Source organism: Neodiprion fabricii, chromosome 2, assembly GCF_021155785.1.
Source record: "Neodiprion fabricii isolate iyNeoFabr1 chromosome 2, iyNeoFabr1.1, whole genome shotgun sequence".
Classification (NCBI taxonomy): Eukaryota; Metazoa; Arthropoda; class Insecta; order Hymenoptera; family Diprionidae; genus Neodiprion; species Neodiprion fabricii.
In genome coordinates this window covers 6,118,505-6,134,895 of record NC_060240.1, presented here as the reverse complement: position 1 = coordinate 6,134,895, position 16,391 = coordinate 6,118,505, and the positions used below count along the sequence as shown (strand labels likewise).

General features: G+C 34.9%; 1 protein-coding gene across 8 annotated transcripts in view; it reads right to left on the bottom strand.

The window, feature by feature from the left end:
* Window positions 1-16,391, bottom strand: part of LOC124174663 (protein furry) — a 106,613-nt gene that overhangs the window by 77,044 nt on the left and 13,178 nt on the right. The gene's annotated exons all lie outside the window — the stretch shown is intronic.

Genomic DNA, 16,391 nt, shown 5'->3' with positions numbered 1-16,391 from the left:
TCGCCACGACAACCGTCTCCGAGGTACCTGGTGCCCAGGGTGGACAGTATCAACGTCTTCTCCTAGAGTTTTGGCGAAAATTGTGATCGAATTTGTCGAAACTCGTTGCTTGGGGGTTTTTGGGGTCACTGAATACGAATATCGCCACGGCAACCGTCTCCGAGGTACCTGGTGCCCAGGGTGAACGTTTCAACGTCTTTTTCTGGAATTATCTTGAGTATTATCATTTTTACCTCAATTAAAGTATATTGTTCTTAATTCAATCACAAATTCGATCACAATTTTCGCCAAAACTCTAGGAGAAGACGTTGATACTGTCCACCCTGGGCACCAGGTACCTCGGAGACGGTTGCCGTGGCGATATTCGTGTTCAGCGACCCCAAAAACCCCCGAGTAGCAAATTTTTTATTTAGTGTCTCTTGGAAGTGCACTTGCAAAATGCATATTATTAATGCCATAATGCATTTTCAAAAAATTAATTAATCAATTTAGTTCACAAAGTTTGTAGGCGCTCTTACGAAGCGAATGCAAAAAACCGCATCAAAATCCGTCTTACTGCTCAAAAAATCGACAGTTGGGCCGTTTTTAGTGCTTTATTTCCTCGACTAGTAGGGCCCGACGGGCCTTCGGCGGTCGTTTTCCAAATTTTTCTCTCTCGCTCGCTCCTCGGTCTTGCGACCTCCTCGTGCCGTTTAGGGTGACCTGCATGGGCTTGAGAAAAACGAATTTCCCGGGAGGTCTATAGCCTTCAGGGAGAAACTCCCCGAAGCTGAATTGGCGTTACGTACTCGATGACACATATCGTGTTGAAGATATAAATTTGAAAAACTGGTAAATTCGTAAAATTAACGACGGAGCCAGGAATCGAACCTGGTATCTAGCGATGCTTTACCGGAGCCTTACTCCACTAGACCACCTAGCCGCCCTGACTCTGATGTCGTTAATTCCTCTCAACACCAATTAGTTCAAATTTGTTTTCTTGTGCTGTGATAGTACGTGTGAATATAGAAAGTGTTCTTCCTCTTCGAGACACAACTTGTAAGAATGTCTGTAAGTGTGTTTACATTTTGGAATCTTACGCTTCTTGGTGCGAAGCCCGTAAGACAGTCAATGACCGTCTAATAATTTAAATGCGGATATGCATTATCAATATTAACATTAATCACGAGGCCTTTTCATTGTTGAAGATATAAATTTGAAAAAAAAGGGCTACGTAATAGACAAAAAAGGAAGAGCTTTTCCACGCACTTTTCTTCCCATTCTTATCATCATACTTTCACAACTCGAGTGGGATACTGTTTTTCGTTGTCGTTGTTTTTTTCTTTCTTTTTATTTTTTTTTCATTCCTCCTCGCAACGTTTAAATATACAATACTCGGGATCTGTCAACCGCTGGAGAGGAGGGCAATCGGAACGAACTCTGTCTTTCGGAACTGATGATTACGCCAAGTAGAAAAAAGAAAAAAAAAAAAAAAAAAAAATGAAGGATGACACTATTCAAGTATGAATCCGAAAACTTGATGATAATAATTTTGTAACCAGCCCTTAAGACCATTATAAGAAACGGGTTGGACCGTCTAATTCGGAACCAAATAACTTTGTCAAAAAATATGTGAAAGAAAATTTGTCGGGAGAGTGAAGAAAAAAATAAAAAATTTTTTTTAAAATAACGATCTCGCGGGTTGATTGAAAAATTATCATCACCATTCGATTCATCGTCATCGAATTACTTTTAGATCGAGTTTCCGGATTCTTGCATAAAAATGACCAACTTTCGTGCTTACTTACTGGTCTAAATTCACAAATTACGGTCACGCGCAATGTCGAACCGACGGTTTTTTTTTTTTTTTGTGGCGTTGAGTTATGCGGTGAGTTCCGAAAAGAATTATTATCCGTGCGACCGCTGCATCGTAATTACAGAGAGAAATAATGTAATATTCGTAGCGATGAATAGAAGCGAACGAAGATACGTCGGATGAAAATAATGTTTCGTCGATTTTCACCGCGGGCGGTAAAAACGAGCGCTAATTTACTTTCATACATCATACACGTTACGCGATCTCCAAAATTCACCGTTCACGTGTCCTCCTCGATACGAGTAACCGACACCCCAAGGTCTTTTTTTTTTCAAACGGGCAAAGAATCGTCAATTTTTATCTCTAAATCGAGTCAATCGAGACGATATAAATTAATAAAATTGTGCTTTAACCGATCGAAAGCTTCAAGTACACAATTCGCCCCGGTTACCCTTGACGAATGAGCTTTGATCGAGTGTCTCACGGTGTATAACGTACATGTATAAATATTTTACGAACGGCCATGAGGCAAAGAGCACTCGATTTGTCGAAATTTTGCGGGTGAAAGTAAAGTGAGGGAGAAAAAAAAAAAAAAAAAGAAAAAAAAAACACCGTTGGAAATTGGTCGTGAAAAATTCAGCACGTACCTAATTTACGGATAAATATCCCAGCGTATCGTCTACATAAATCAGAAGCAAGATAAGCACGGATGAGCTTCAACTCAAGGGTAAATTAATACCTCGTCAATCGCAATTGTTCAATTTGATTGGGATTTGTTTTATTTAAAAATGGGGAGATCGATCTTCGACTGTGTTATTTTTTTGATTATCAAAGTTTTTTTTGTTTTTTTTTTTTTTTCTAATGGCAATCGAATGAAAAAACATCGGAAGGTTCGGGAGAAAAATCATATCTCAACTTTGAACGATCGCCATTTTGTTGAGGGATAAAAAAAATCGGGCCATGAATGGGAAAGAAAATGAACTTTGATCTGAGAATGCTGTCTCGAAATTTAAATCGAATCGGTTTTACCGTTTCTCAGATACCGAGAACACAAAAAAAACATATCACCGAGGTAAATGGTTGACGAGTTATCATCGATAACAATACTCGCGATCAATCGGTTATGATAATAACTTTTTAAAAAAATATTTAGACGTAGCTTCGTTCAGGTACTTTCGAATAACCGAAAGAACAATAATTTAAGACAAAAGTAATCCACGACAAGTATGACCCAAGAGAAAAATAACGCGGACCAAAGTAACAAGAAACAAAAATAACAGGATTAAAAGTGACGCAGGACAAAAATAATCCAAGACAAAAATAACAGGATCAAAATCACCCGTGAGAAGAATAACTCAGGATGAACATTACCGTGACCAATATAACAAATAACAAAAATACCAAGATCAAAAATGACCCGGGACAAAAATAATCCAAACAATAATAATCCAAGACAAAAATAACCCAAGAGAAAAATAACCCTAACCAAAATAACAAAAAAAAAAACAAAAATACTAGGATCAAAAATGACCCGGAACAAAAATAATCCAAACAATAATGATCCAAGAGAATAATAACCCAAGAGAAAAATAACCCTAACCAAAATAACAAAAAAAAACAAAATTACTAGGATCAAAAATGACCAACGGCAAAAATAACCCAAACAATAATAATCCAAGACAAAAATAACCCTAACCAAAATAACAAAAAAAAAACAAAAATACTAGGATCAAAAATGACCAAGGACAAAAATAACTCAAAGCAAAATAACTGGAGAAAAAAATAACAGGATCGAAAATGACCCAAGATAAAAATAACCAAAGGCGAAAGTAACTCATTGTCAGACAAAAATGACGCATCACGTTTTGTGTTTGTTGTTTCGATGCTTTTTTTTTTTTGAGGGGCTTTTATTTCTGGATGCCCTACATAACAGGCATTACTTAACAGCTTTAACAGCTTTAACAGCTTCAACTTGATTGACCACTGGCGTTCAACATCGACGCGGGTGTCGTCTAAGCGAGGTGATGGGTTGCAGGTGGTTACTTTGAGTTCTAAACTTAATTTCCGGCCTTACCCTGTCGGAGAGTTAAATGCATAGCGCACAGCTTTTATCGGCTTCTTGTTATAACTGTTAAGTGGTTTCGCTACGGTCCGAGGGAATATAACGCAATTTATCCGAAGCCAAACGAATCAGGAGCCTCGATATGAACTTTTTGCTTTCAACGAGCGGACCAATTCGGGTTGAAGAAACATTTATTGCTTGTTACTCAAACGGAATTAACAATACTTCGGAAGTAGAAGAGGATTTTTCTCTCGACAACTCTGACAAGGAAGTTATCCCAGAACGATCTCTCCGATTTCATTTCTTTTGCAAATATGTTACGGTAAAATAAAAACTAGGCGACAAACTTTTTTTTTTTTTTTTTTTTACCTGCCATTAGACACTTCAAGGGGTTGAAACCACCCTCCGAAGCAAGTCGTGTCGAGGGGTTGATTTTTATAAATCTACTTGAGCAGATTACCCGAAATAAAGAAAACTGTAACGCGCATGTATTTTAAACTGTTGTTTAAGGGGGGAGCCTGCTTTAGAGGCTTCAAAAAACCGATTTTTTTTTTTTGCATAAATGTCTTCCCAAACTATCCAAGAATGTGTCCCTAAAATTTCAGACGCAGATTCGAAATATTTTCGGAGTTACAGAAGAAATAGTGAGCAAGCGCCCAGCAGGTATACGAGCGGTTTTTTGAAATTTTCAACCAGTTTTTTGAAGAGTCAGAAGGGCAACTCTATGGACCAGGAATCGCCGATTAGCATATCAACGCGGTAAGTTCAAGAAAATTACGATTTTTTATGTACGAAAACTTTGACGCACGATTTCTCCGTTTTTCATTTTTACGCTTTTTCCTAATTGGCGGGAAAGATAGGGAAAAAACTAAACGTCCTATCGAAACGCGACAAATCGCATTGGACTCGGGATGAAATTCTCTTCTAGTTGAATCTAAAAAACCTTAAGAAAGTTAAGATTAACCCGCTTTTTAAACAATCTAAATTGAATTCTTTTCCCAAGAAAAATGAATTTTTTTTTTCAATTTGCGAAAAATTGTTGAATTTTTCACTTTTTGCGGAATTTTCTTGGTTTAACTAGAAGCTATACTATTGAGAAGTAAAAATTTTTTTGGTTTCTTTGTTTCAGATGGAAATTGCGACCTGCACCTTTCCGGCCGCACGACAAATGCATACTCGAGACGCCTCGGTGAAATGCTTGTACCAGGCATAATATAACACGTATCCTAATAAAAAAATTCGAGAAGACTGTTGAAATACATAACAATGAATCCTGGAAGTTTTGTTTTAATCGGATATTTCTTTCCTTCCCAAAAAAATCCTCGAAAAAAGCGATTTTTTGAAGCCTCTAAAGCAGGTTCCCCCCTTAAACGACGAGGCAACTTTTTCAACAAACTAAAACAAAGCTTAAAAATTTTCTTACTTCCTGAAAGTTTTCCAAGTTTTTACCAAACAATAATGTTTCAAACCTGTTCGAGGAAATACTAAAATACAAAAATATTTCCCGAATCAGATTTTTCTGTTCGAAAACTGTGCATGTACGCAGGCATTAAAAAGTTTGTACGACTAGCTGAAAACGATATCCCGAACAGTGATTATACGAATCATCGACCGACGTAATTGCAGAATTTATCCCCAGCTCGCGTTACGCGGATAACGAAGTTTGATTGGCACTTGACCTAAATACTCCGATGTCGATATTTAGGGATGCTCAAAAACACCGTTCGTTTCGACAAAATCAACAGACGCGGATGCGGATTCAGACAGTTTTCACTGTTAATTAAATCTTTTTGATCGTGAAATCTGTCGGTATCTCGAACCGCAAAAATAACATCAAAATCATTAATAACGAAAAGGCTCTGACTTTGTGAAAATCATTTCAGTTTACCAATCATCGATGATCGATGCTGTTTCTTATAAATGGTATTATGAATAAAATTAAGAGATTAACGTTTTTCATTACAACTTCGATTGTGAAGTTATCCTATAAATAAGATTGAAACAATAAATTGTTTTTTTCTTTTTTTTTCCTTTTTATACGGAACTTCTATCGATGTTTTAGATACCAAATTTTTTTTTTTTTCTTGTTTTTCGTTTTTTTAAATATGCGCTCAACACTCATCGACAAGGTGTACGTGCAGGAGATGAATATAAATTTTCATACCTGGCAGAGAGACTCGTGAATGATGATAGACGATTTTATCCCCTGCGGAACGCGTTTATTACACGTTATGCATACATGTATACGTATACATATATGTGTGTGTGTGTGTGTGTGTGTGTGTATATATACCGGTATCATTTTCTGCTCTCGAGCCATTTTAATTACCCCTTTAGCCGCGTGTCACGGGGTTTTTTTTCATTTTTTTTTTTTTTTCTTTTTTTCATCCTTTGCTCTTTGACGAGCCAGTTAACGAGTCGGGTGGACGCGGTTCCCTGCCCGATGATCGAAGCTACAAACTCCCCTTGTGATGTGGAGAAAAAAGGAGACAGATATATACATATGGGAAAATCAAAGCTCACAATTTAGTACGATTTTCATCAGTGCCTAATGGATTCATCAGTATGGCGTGTGTGTGTGTGTGTGTGTGTGTATAATCGTGGAAATTAAATAAAATTAAAGGAGACAGTTCGTACTGAGATTGAGGTAAAATAATCTATTTGTTGTTAAATCGACCCCCCCCCCCCCCCCCCCCCTCCCGATTAATCGAGCATAATCGATTATTTTTCATCGCGATCGGTTTTTCTCTTTCACTACCATTAACGACGCGATAAAACAACAATTTATGCGATCGATGCGTCAATCATTATTATTTTTTAACTCGCTAGGTATAACATTTATTTGATAAAACAAGTGAAAGATAAATGAAAGTTTTCAACGAAACTATACATTGTCACAAAAACTTTTCCGCTATTAAGACTACGTAGCTACTGAAATTTACGTAGCCTTGGTTTCAAGATGCACAGTTTCAAAAAAAAATACGAAACAATCGATTAATCGATTCAATTTTACCCGTTCAATCTAGTCGCGTTCGATTATTTTTTTGGACTCGATCAATCGATGCGTCGATTATTTTTAGCTTCGCTAATTCGCGCGCAGCTTTTTTTTCCATTCGTCAATTCGAACGTGACCCAAATTGGTGTTTTTTGCAAAAAAAACAAAAAAAAAAAAAATCAACACGTCAATGCAAAATAATAACATCGCTCAACAAAAAGAATTTTGCTGCGTAGTATTTTTTTTTTTTCTTTCTTTGATAAACGTTGGATGTTAAAAAAAGAAGCGATATTTTCTTGTAAATACTGCTTGTTTGATTCATGTATGAAAATTTCGATAAAACAAATGACTAAGAGCCAATTTTCATCAGATGCCAACAGACATCGAATCTCACCAAGTCAATTCAAATATCAAGGGTAATAAAAACCGTGTCGATATTCTATGCAATAAAATAGAAAACCATTGTTTTATCATTTCGAACGTACGTTTCTATTGTGCAATGTTTTTTGAAATTTTTCCATAACGGGTTATTCTAGGAATCAGTATCGTATAACATAAATACGAATGCCTAGAGTTTCATTTGTATTTGCGTACTATATTATTAGCGCAAATCGGGTATAATTTTTTTCTTTTTCTTCTTTCTTTTCAAATGATTTTTTTCCTGTCCACTCCGAAACTTTTCGTTCCGTCGGGCTTGATCAACTTTTCAATACTTGAAAAGTCGCCGACAGGTTCTTATAAAATGTACGTACAGCACGAATCGATATTCGAACGGTACAATTAATATGAAAGTTTTCAAAAGTTTCGTGCCGGTTTTAATTGATCGCGAATTCTTTGCATCTGGAGACATTTGTCAGAACGGTTCTAAGAAGAGGGTTTTCTAGTCGATGCGGGTATCAAGTAAATTGAAGTGAAATGAATTTTTCAACTTTCACGCTAAGCGCGTAATAAATAATGTGAAAAGGTAAAAGGAAAAAAGAAAAAAAAAAAAGAAAAAGATATGGCAAAGGGTTTGAAAGCAGTTAAGGTTAAAAGCGAGCCTTGGTGATGAAAGAACTTTGGGAAACAGGTGAAAGCTTCGAAACTCCGTACGTATATTGCAAATTAATTGGCAGGGGCAAAGATTCCTCGGATCGGTGGAATTATATGAGGATTAAATTGTAGAAGCATTAATTAGTTGAGGGGGCGACAAAATTTTAGGCCGAAACTTTTCCACGGAATGTCTCAAAGTCAAGGAACAAATCGAGGTGTAAAATGCCTGTGAGAGCTTTGCAACTTCCACTCAAATAATAGCGAACCCTTCAAACGTTGTATAAATATTCACGCGCGAATATCATATACATATATATATTACTTTTCAATACAATTTCAATGTCGAATAACTTTTAAAGGAGTGAATTTCATGAAAAATGTTAAGAGATCTTTTTTGTAGAGCATCGAATTTCCCACAAAAATAATTGTTTTATCTATGAAAATATTGATTTTTCTGGTAATTACAAGAATCGAAAATTCGAACGAAAATTTGAAAAAACAAATCAATGTTTAAGGCACGATTACAAGGAAACGGCTCGATCTACGTCAACTTAGTAAGAGAGCTTTTTTGTAGGAAATTTAATTTCACTCAAAAATATGGATTGATAAAATTTTTCAGATTGATAATTCACGGATTTTGGGTAAAAAAAATACGGTAACTGTTAAAAAATCAATAGCCGTAACGACACAACCCTTGATATTAATATTAAGGGCTCAAACTCTTCAGGATAATTTTTATTTGTCGTCATGAACAATGTTTTTACAGTACCATTAAAAAAAAAATTCTTCGTTTTTTTGGCCCAGTCTAATATACATATATATAGAAAATGTATGTATTATATTACATGTATAATAATAGTTATAAACTTGACGTAAAATAAAGAATGAGAAAAAAAAAGAAAAAAAAAATTTGAAAAAGAAAAAAAGACGCGTCTTTTCTCGGACAAGGCGCGGTTGAATTTATTATAAAAGAAATTATGTGAACAGCCGCGCAGTGCCGAAAGAAAGTATCCAAATTTCAACGTCTGACGACCGTCGTCGCTTCAGGGTGAAAACGCTGTGCGTGTTTTCTCTCTCTCTCTCTCTCTCTCTCTCTCTCTCTTTTCAAACTTTGTCAGTTCTCAAGAGTTTTCCCTTAATTCTGCAGTGTAAAAGTATTGCGGAGATCAGCGAAAAAATAACTAAAAAGCTGACTGTCTGAAGTTTTTTATATTAAATATAAGGAATTCCATATGAATCCAACCAGAGTCTGACTCTAAAAATTTTTGATCGTGTACCCTGAATTTGTTTAGATTTTTTTTTTTTTTTTATCCAACTGGTTAGTCATTTGTAAATATTGAGAGCGATTTTAAAACGGAACGTTTTTGAAATGGAAAAAAAATACAGTTTTTGAGAATTTAATAAAATGTTCTTTTCAACATTCTCAAAAACTTGAGAAGAACTGTATTTTCTTTTCCAAACATTTCAAAATCTGGCACATGACGGAATAATTATTTAAATATTTTTTTTAACCACTTTTGATATGTTTGATCAACTAAAACATTGTTTCAACGGTTCGATTACTTCTCGAAGAATTCTCAAAACTTCTGTTCTTGACTTGGAACATTTCTAGACCGGTTTCATTACGAAGTTGATGAGAAAAAAAAAATTGTCACAAAAATCGCTCCGTAATGAAACCGGTTCAAAAATTTTCTAAATAAAAGATAAAAGTTTTGAGAATTTTTCGAGAATTTTCAGACTGTTCGAAAAATGTTTTAGTTGAGCAAAAAAAAATGGAGTGCTTAAAAAATGGAAAAAAAAAATTTACCCATTATTCAAAATCACTTTCAATATTTATAAATAATTATCCGGTTAAATACAAAATCTGAAAAAATTCGGAGTACTGTTTCAGAGTTGGGACAATTGCGGAATAAAAATTAAAAAAAAAAAGCAGTTGGTCAGCTTCGCAAGGAATTTCCCATATATATTGTGAGCGATACCGCGGGATCGAAAATCGAAAATTATATCTCTTAACTGCGAGAAAGTAGAAGATTCTTGTCTGTTACATAATTTTCTAAGATTTTCAAAAAATTAATTTAAAGCACGATTCGAACAACAAATCGATACCCGTTTATTTATCTTTGCAAATCGTATCGTGAATGTAAAACAAAAAAAAAATGTTTAAATCACCGCTTTCCACAAGAATTTTCAAACTTTTTCTTTCGATTCTATCAATCAAACGTGAATCGCAAATATTGTCAATAGAAAATAATCAATAAGATGTGTAATTGTTAAGAATTTTTATGTGAAATTTTTACGAAACATCGAGTAACTTTTTTGAACTACGTCAACAATCAATTATTCACGTTATTCGAATCGGTATATTCCAAGAACGTGAACAACGAATAAAGTTTACAAGTAAACAGGCAGGGTAATAATGTTTGTTTTTCCAAACTTTGTTGATATATCATAGTTAATATTTCATGCCAATCGAAAAGGTTTCTGGGATTCGGTAACGTGTCTCGTTAAAGGCGAAGTATTGGGCAACAATTTGTTTCCTCAGTTTTATTGTAAGACTTTTAACTTGGTTGGATGGTTTGATTCTTTAGCTGCAAATTTGACTACAATGTGTCACGTTTGAACCGATTTGAAATCTTTTTTTTTTTTTTTTACAAATTGCCGTGCTTCGGTGGGTCTGAAGATTCGTAGATCAATATCCAAATAACGTTTATCGATGCTTTTTATTCATCTCTCTCGATCAATCGGTCGAAGAAAACAAAAAAAGTCTGAATTCAAAATCATTTTTAACGACGTGGCTGAGAAAAGAAAATGGAAAATCATTCTTGAAATTTACTGTCTTCAAGGAAAATAAAATAGTTGTTACCATCTTTATTCTAATATTAAATTTTCGTGGCAAAACATTCTCGTTAAAAAAAAAAAAAATGGAAAATTGATATCCGTGATCGACACTTTGTGAAAGTTTTGCTTTCTCTTTATTTTTCTCTAATTGTTGAAAAACCCAACAATTTCGTAACAACAAACTTTACACGTCGTTTCGTCGAGTATTCTTCCGCCTTTAACTGATCCCTGCGCCGATGCTTGCGGAACGGCAGTTGTATGCAATAAAGTTCGATTCGCTTCGGTAGGTTAAACGAAGATTTATAGGATACGGAACACCGTCTAATGCCGATTTCCAGCCCGAGAAGACTTTGCCAATTTTCGCGAAGGGAACAAATGATGGAAAAAAAAAAAAATAACTCTCCATCTTTCTCTTTCTCTCTCTCTCTCTCTCAGGATGCCGGGCTTTGTTTCGACGAATGAAAATTCAACGTTAAATCCCAATTTCCGGCATTCTCTTCGCAAGCAACACCCTCGAATCGAAGTTAATTGCTTCCGATTTAGTGCGTACACATAAATATCCATCTTTCCACGTGAATTTAGCATCTAACCCTTTTTTTCACTAACTTTTACCCTTGTCTGAATTTTTAAAGCTACGTGAAAAAACGCTCGAATCGATTTGTTTGAACCGAGAAGAAGAAGAAGGAAAATAGAAACATTCCGTTTTTGAAGTAAAACATTTTGATGTTTAAAAAGACAAAGAGATCATATCGGGATCGGTCGGTAGATTTGGCAGGGAACACCCTGTACGCGACGAAGCGAGGGCGAAGGTTTATCACCGGTTTAAAGAACCCCAAATGACTCTTGCACAGTCTAAATTACACGATGAAACCACCTAGGCTATTATCAATTATAAAATTATCCTTCAAGGCGCCATCGGCGTGTCTGAGGCTGAAAATTCCAAACTTTAGTGCCGGCATAATACTTTATACGTACATATATATGCGCCTAGTTTATGTGCATATTTACGAAAAAATTTGCAAGCTTGATGTATAATATATTAGCAAACAGTTTGAAAGCTCATGAACGATTTCTGAAGAAGCTTGAAATTCTTTAACAAAACTTTTCGCCAAAGTTTTTTCGATATGTAAAAGTTAAATTCTCGCCTGTCGGCAAATTATACGCACGCTTTATCGTGCAACTTTGATTTGAGGTCATGTAGAACTCCCAACCTTACCGACGGAGCAAACTCACCCTTGTTCTTCCTACATTAAAGAAACAAACGAAGAGAAAAGGTTGAAATTTCGACGGTGCGTAGCTATTTTTTTTTTTATCGGGGCTTCAGGAAAGCTATTCGTATCCCCAAAATCGTAAAAAAAAAAAAAGATACAATGTGTGGTTTTTTGACACGTGTTACTATTCCCACATTTCCCGCATTTCAAGGGCCAAAAAGCGCGCAACCGAGATATTTACTTGGCGCAATTCCGGGATGAGTGAGGTTTAATATAGGAAGAAAAATGGAGAGTTTGCTCGGTCGGTAAAGGTAGGAGTGCCACGTAACCTTAATATTTCGGTTCCATTTTTTTTTTTATTTTTTTTTTTTTTTAAAGAAATATGAACACATTTATCCATACAAATGTGAAAAATTCCTTTTCACGCAATGAAAAAAGGAACAATCACGCTTAGCTTAATAATTTGATCCGTATATTGTGAAAAAAATTGATAAGAAGAAATCGGCGAATTACGAAGCAATATTGTTACACCCTCTTATACTCATTTCCGTTATATCGATCATTGTAAAAAGGACGATTTATTGTTCTTTTACGATAAAATGAAATCGTTTAATCGTAAGACGAGATGTCCGATTTGCAATCATTTGAAAATATCAAGCCGCGTAGTGTTTTAGATCGTTAATGTCGTCGAGTATTTACTGCTACGTTTGAGGAAAAAAAACAAAGAGAAGAAAAAAAAAGGTTAAACCTCGGAATAGTAAATAGGTGTGCTTTTGCGAATTAGATTACACGATTTTTTTTTTTTTTTTTTTTTTTTTTTATGACAAACGGCACGAGATGTTTGTGATCTTAATTGAAAAGTGTAATTTTTCCCATTACTTTGTCCACAAGAAACCACAATTTAACAAATGGCAAGATAAAAAGGACGCATCTGCAACAGAGAGAAAGAGAGAGAGAGACCTTTCAACATTTTTATTTTCTTCTTTCTTTCTTTTTTTTTTTTTTTCGAGAGGCTCGATTCATTCACAAAGTGAATTACCAATAATAGCAGGATGTGCAAATTGACTCTTGATTATGTTTACAGCATCGGCCGAAAGACGATTCAGCGATTCGCGTATCAGATTTCACTTCGCCTTTCTTATCTGACTTATAAACGTGTTTACGTACACACCTAGAACCCCTGTGACTTCCGTTTGTCTTAAAACGCCAAAGTAATTTACGGTATGCAGAGCATTGATCGAACCACGCGGCACGCGATTCGACCATTATCATCACGACGAAAAGACGATGAGCAATTTTCGAAACCCTTTTCTTCCTTTTTTTTTTTTTTTCATCTCCTTCTTCTTTCGCTTTTCTTTGCTGTCTAGCTTTTATCGCATATTACGTACGGCTGTAACATTATAATCTATCGCGCGTATTTTACGTGATGAAGACCAAAGTGTTTGGTCTTGAAGAAAATATAAAAAATTAATACCGCGGTAAGTAAATACGATAATAATTATTTGGCATACGGTTTTGAGACAAAGTGGAATTTTTTTTTTTTTTTTTTTTTTGTTTTTCTACTTTACATTGAAACTGTTGGATCGAAAAATTTGAATCTGAATCTTTTTTTTATCTCATCGTCCTAAATCCAAAGAGTATATGAGACATTCCACGAAAATTCGACCTGGGTTTTAAAATTAAACCGTTTTAACATCTGCAATTTTTTTTTTCAAAATTTTCAAATATCCAATGTGACGTATAAAAATTTTTCACCAACCATACATTGTAATATGACTTCCGCTCCTAATTTTTTTAAGGTTTTTTTTTTTACGAAAAAAGCTTGAAAACAGTAAGAAGGGAAATCGTCCCACTCCGTGTCCAAGCTTGAAAATGTTAACATTTTTACAAATTTTTTCAAATTTTTAATCTCGATCGGTCGATAAAATCTAAATATTTTGTACGTACGATGTGATAATTTTTTACAGCCAATTACAAACGTCGAATATTGTTTAACATTTATTCAACCGATTTCTGGGAATTTCAATTAATAAACGTGCGTGTATAACTTATTGTAATTATGATCTGCGCGTATAAAAAAAAAAAGAAAAAAAAAATTTGGAAAGCACCAAAGAAATACAAAACAGGCCATCCATCCATCCATCCCTTGGAGCCTATCGATAAAATCGCTATTTGATTATTCAGTGCCGCGTACTGTTTGAAGGATAAACGAAAAAAAAAAAAAGAAAAAATGGAAAACAAAAAAAAAAGGAGACACGACCAACGGACCAAGAAAATATCAATCGTTTTTTTTCACCTTCCATCTCTGCTGATTTTTCTATTATCTGTTAATTTTTCGCGCCGCGTTACGAAAGGGATACGTAAAACTTTTCCGAGGAAATTTTGTTTGACGTTTTCAATTGGCATAAAACAGTTGACGTAACGTTACAATCTTTCACCTAGCTCGTAGAATCTGATTAACGGTTGCGATATCAAACCCGGTGAAAGTTTTCCAGTCTCGCGACGTGAAGGAGAGGGGGAAAAAAAAGAAAAAGGATGGAAAAAAAAGAAAAAGTAGATAATGAAAATGTACAGCCGACGCGAATCTGCAAAGGCTCAAGATCGTCTAACTCTGATAATTTGATTCAGTCCTCGGGTCGAAGCTTGCGAAATGCGATAATAGCTGGGCTACGGTTAATTCTGTCGAAAGAAATTGACCTTTTTTTTTTCTATTGCGCGTTTCTATCGCGTCGACAATCAGATATAGATTATTTTCCCGCTCTTCTTACACACGTCTATGGCTAATTGAAAAGGAAAGATAAAAACGGCTGTCGGTGTTATTTTTTTTTTTCTTTTTTTTTCTGATCAGTTTTGAAAAAAAAATTGCACTTGGAAGCTTTTTTAATTCTCCACTTCAATTGGCAAATGAAAACTTTGAAATTTTGAAATTTTGAAAATTCTAATTATAAATATCTGTGATTAAATTACATCACGTAGTATTTAAACTTTCTTCAATTTGTGTACACACGTGTTTATCATTTACGGAAATATCATTGTTGGATATGGTTTTAAACGTTAAATTTATCCTTAATTTTTCCGACTCGTGTTTCTATTTCGTCGGATACATGTTGTAACGCGATTCGTCAATCACAGCAGGACATCCGAACCACTCGCACTGACTTTTCCGGGTCTTCCAGATTTTCACTGATCCTGGCGATCCTGATTAATCCGATTCTTATACACGCTTGTGTCGAGAGAGAAAAAACATCCGGAGCACGTGTGAAAATAAGCAGTAACGAATTGGGAAAAACACCCAGTGTTGATGATGAAAAAAAAAAAAAAAAAAAAGAAGCAAAGCGATCGATCGATCTTGAACACGTAGTTTAACCATAAAGATATTCTAATCTTGGGTTTTCACTCGATCTCCAAGTTTTTAAGCGCAGAGAATCACTTCCAACCATTTTCATATGTACGTAAAACAATATGATTTTTCGAATATTGCTAAAAGCAGGATCGTAGTTACAGTTTTATTTTAGGATCGCATGAAACTTTTGAGAAAAAAAAAAGGATCCAACTTGATTTATTTCTTCACGCGTTTTCCTTCCGAAACATTTTCCCGAATAGAATATTTTCATCATCATTTGTGATTCGCGGATTAATTAACGATTTTCAAGTCGATTTTCAACGATAGTTTTTTTTTTTTCATCCTTTTCCGTTGTTTTTCACGCCGCAAATTTTTTTTTTTTTTTCTCCGTAAAGCCTGAACGACTTTGAATATCCGTGAACACTTTGCAGGGAACGTTCGTATTCGTACAAGTTATATAATTTCTGGATACGAGAATTTTACCCTGTTTGTCAGAGACCGAGCCACGGAGATCCAAATTGCCCCATTTTGTTGTCAATTATACCAGATTTCTCTCTACAGAGGATTACAATACACAAAAGCAACCCGGCAACGGAATACGGGGAGAAATAATTATGCCGAATATAATGTAAGCGAAATTTGCGCAGATTCAATTAGTGATTCACGAAGCGGACGATAATCGGACTGCAGAATATGACGAACATGTAACTTCGGGTAAGCTCCGTTAAACCGGAGGTACATAATCGCTGTTAAATCAACATAATTTACGTAAAATGCACTTGTCCAATAGAACTATACGAGATGAAATATTATTCGTTTCTTTGTTCTGATTTTCATAAAGTAAGAATAGTAATCAATTTTTCCAGATACGCGTATAAGCCTACTTTAATTTAAATCTAAGTTCGTAAAAGAAATTTCTTTTGTCGGAAAAGAATTAATTTAGTTCCTCCTCTAGAGTGAGAAATATATGATTAGAAAAAAAAAAAAAAACTTTCGAAATACAAATAAAGAAAGTTTAATTTTCAATTAAATAAACTTGTAATTAAAATTCATAATATATTATTTTGAGAACGATTCAACGATTTGATGAGAAAAAAAAAGGAAAAGAAAGGATA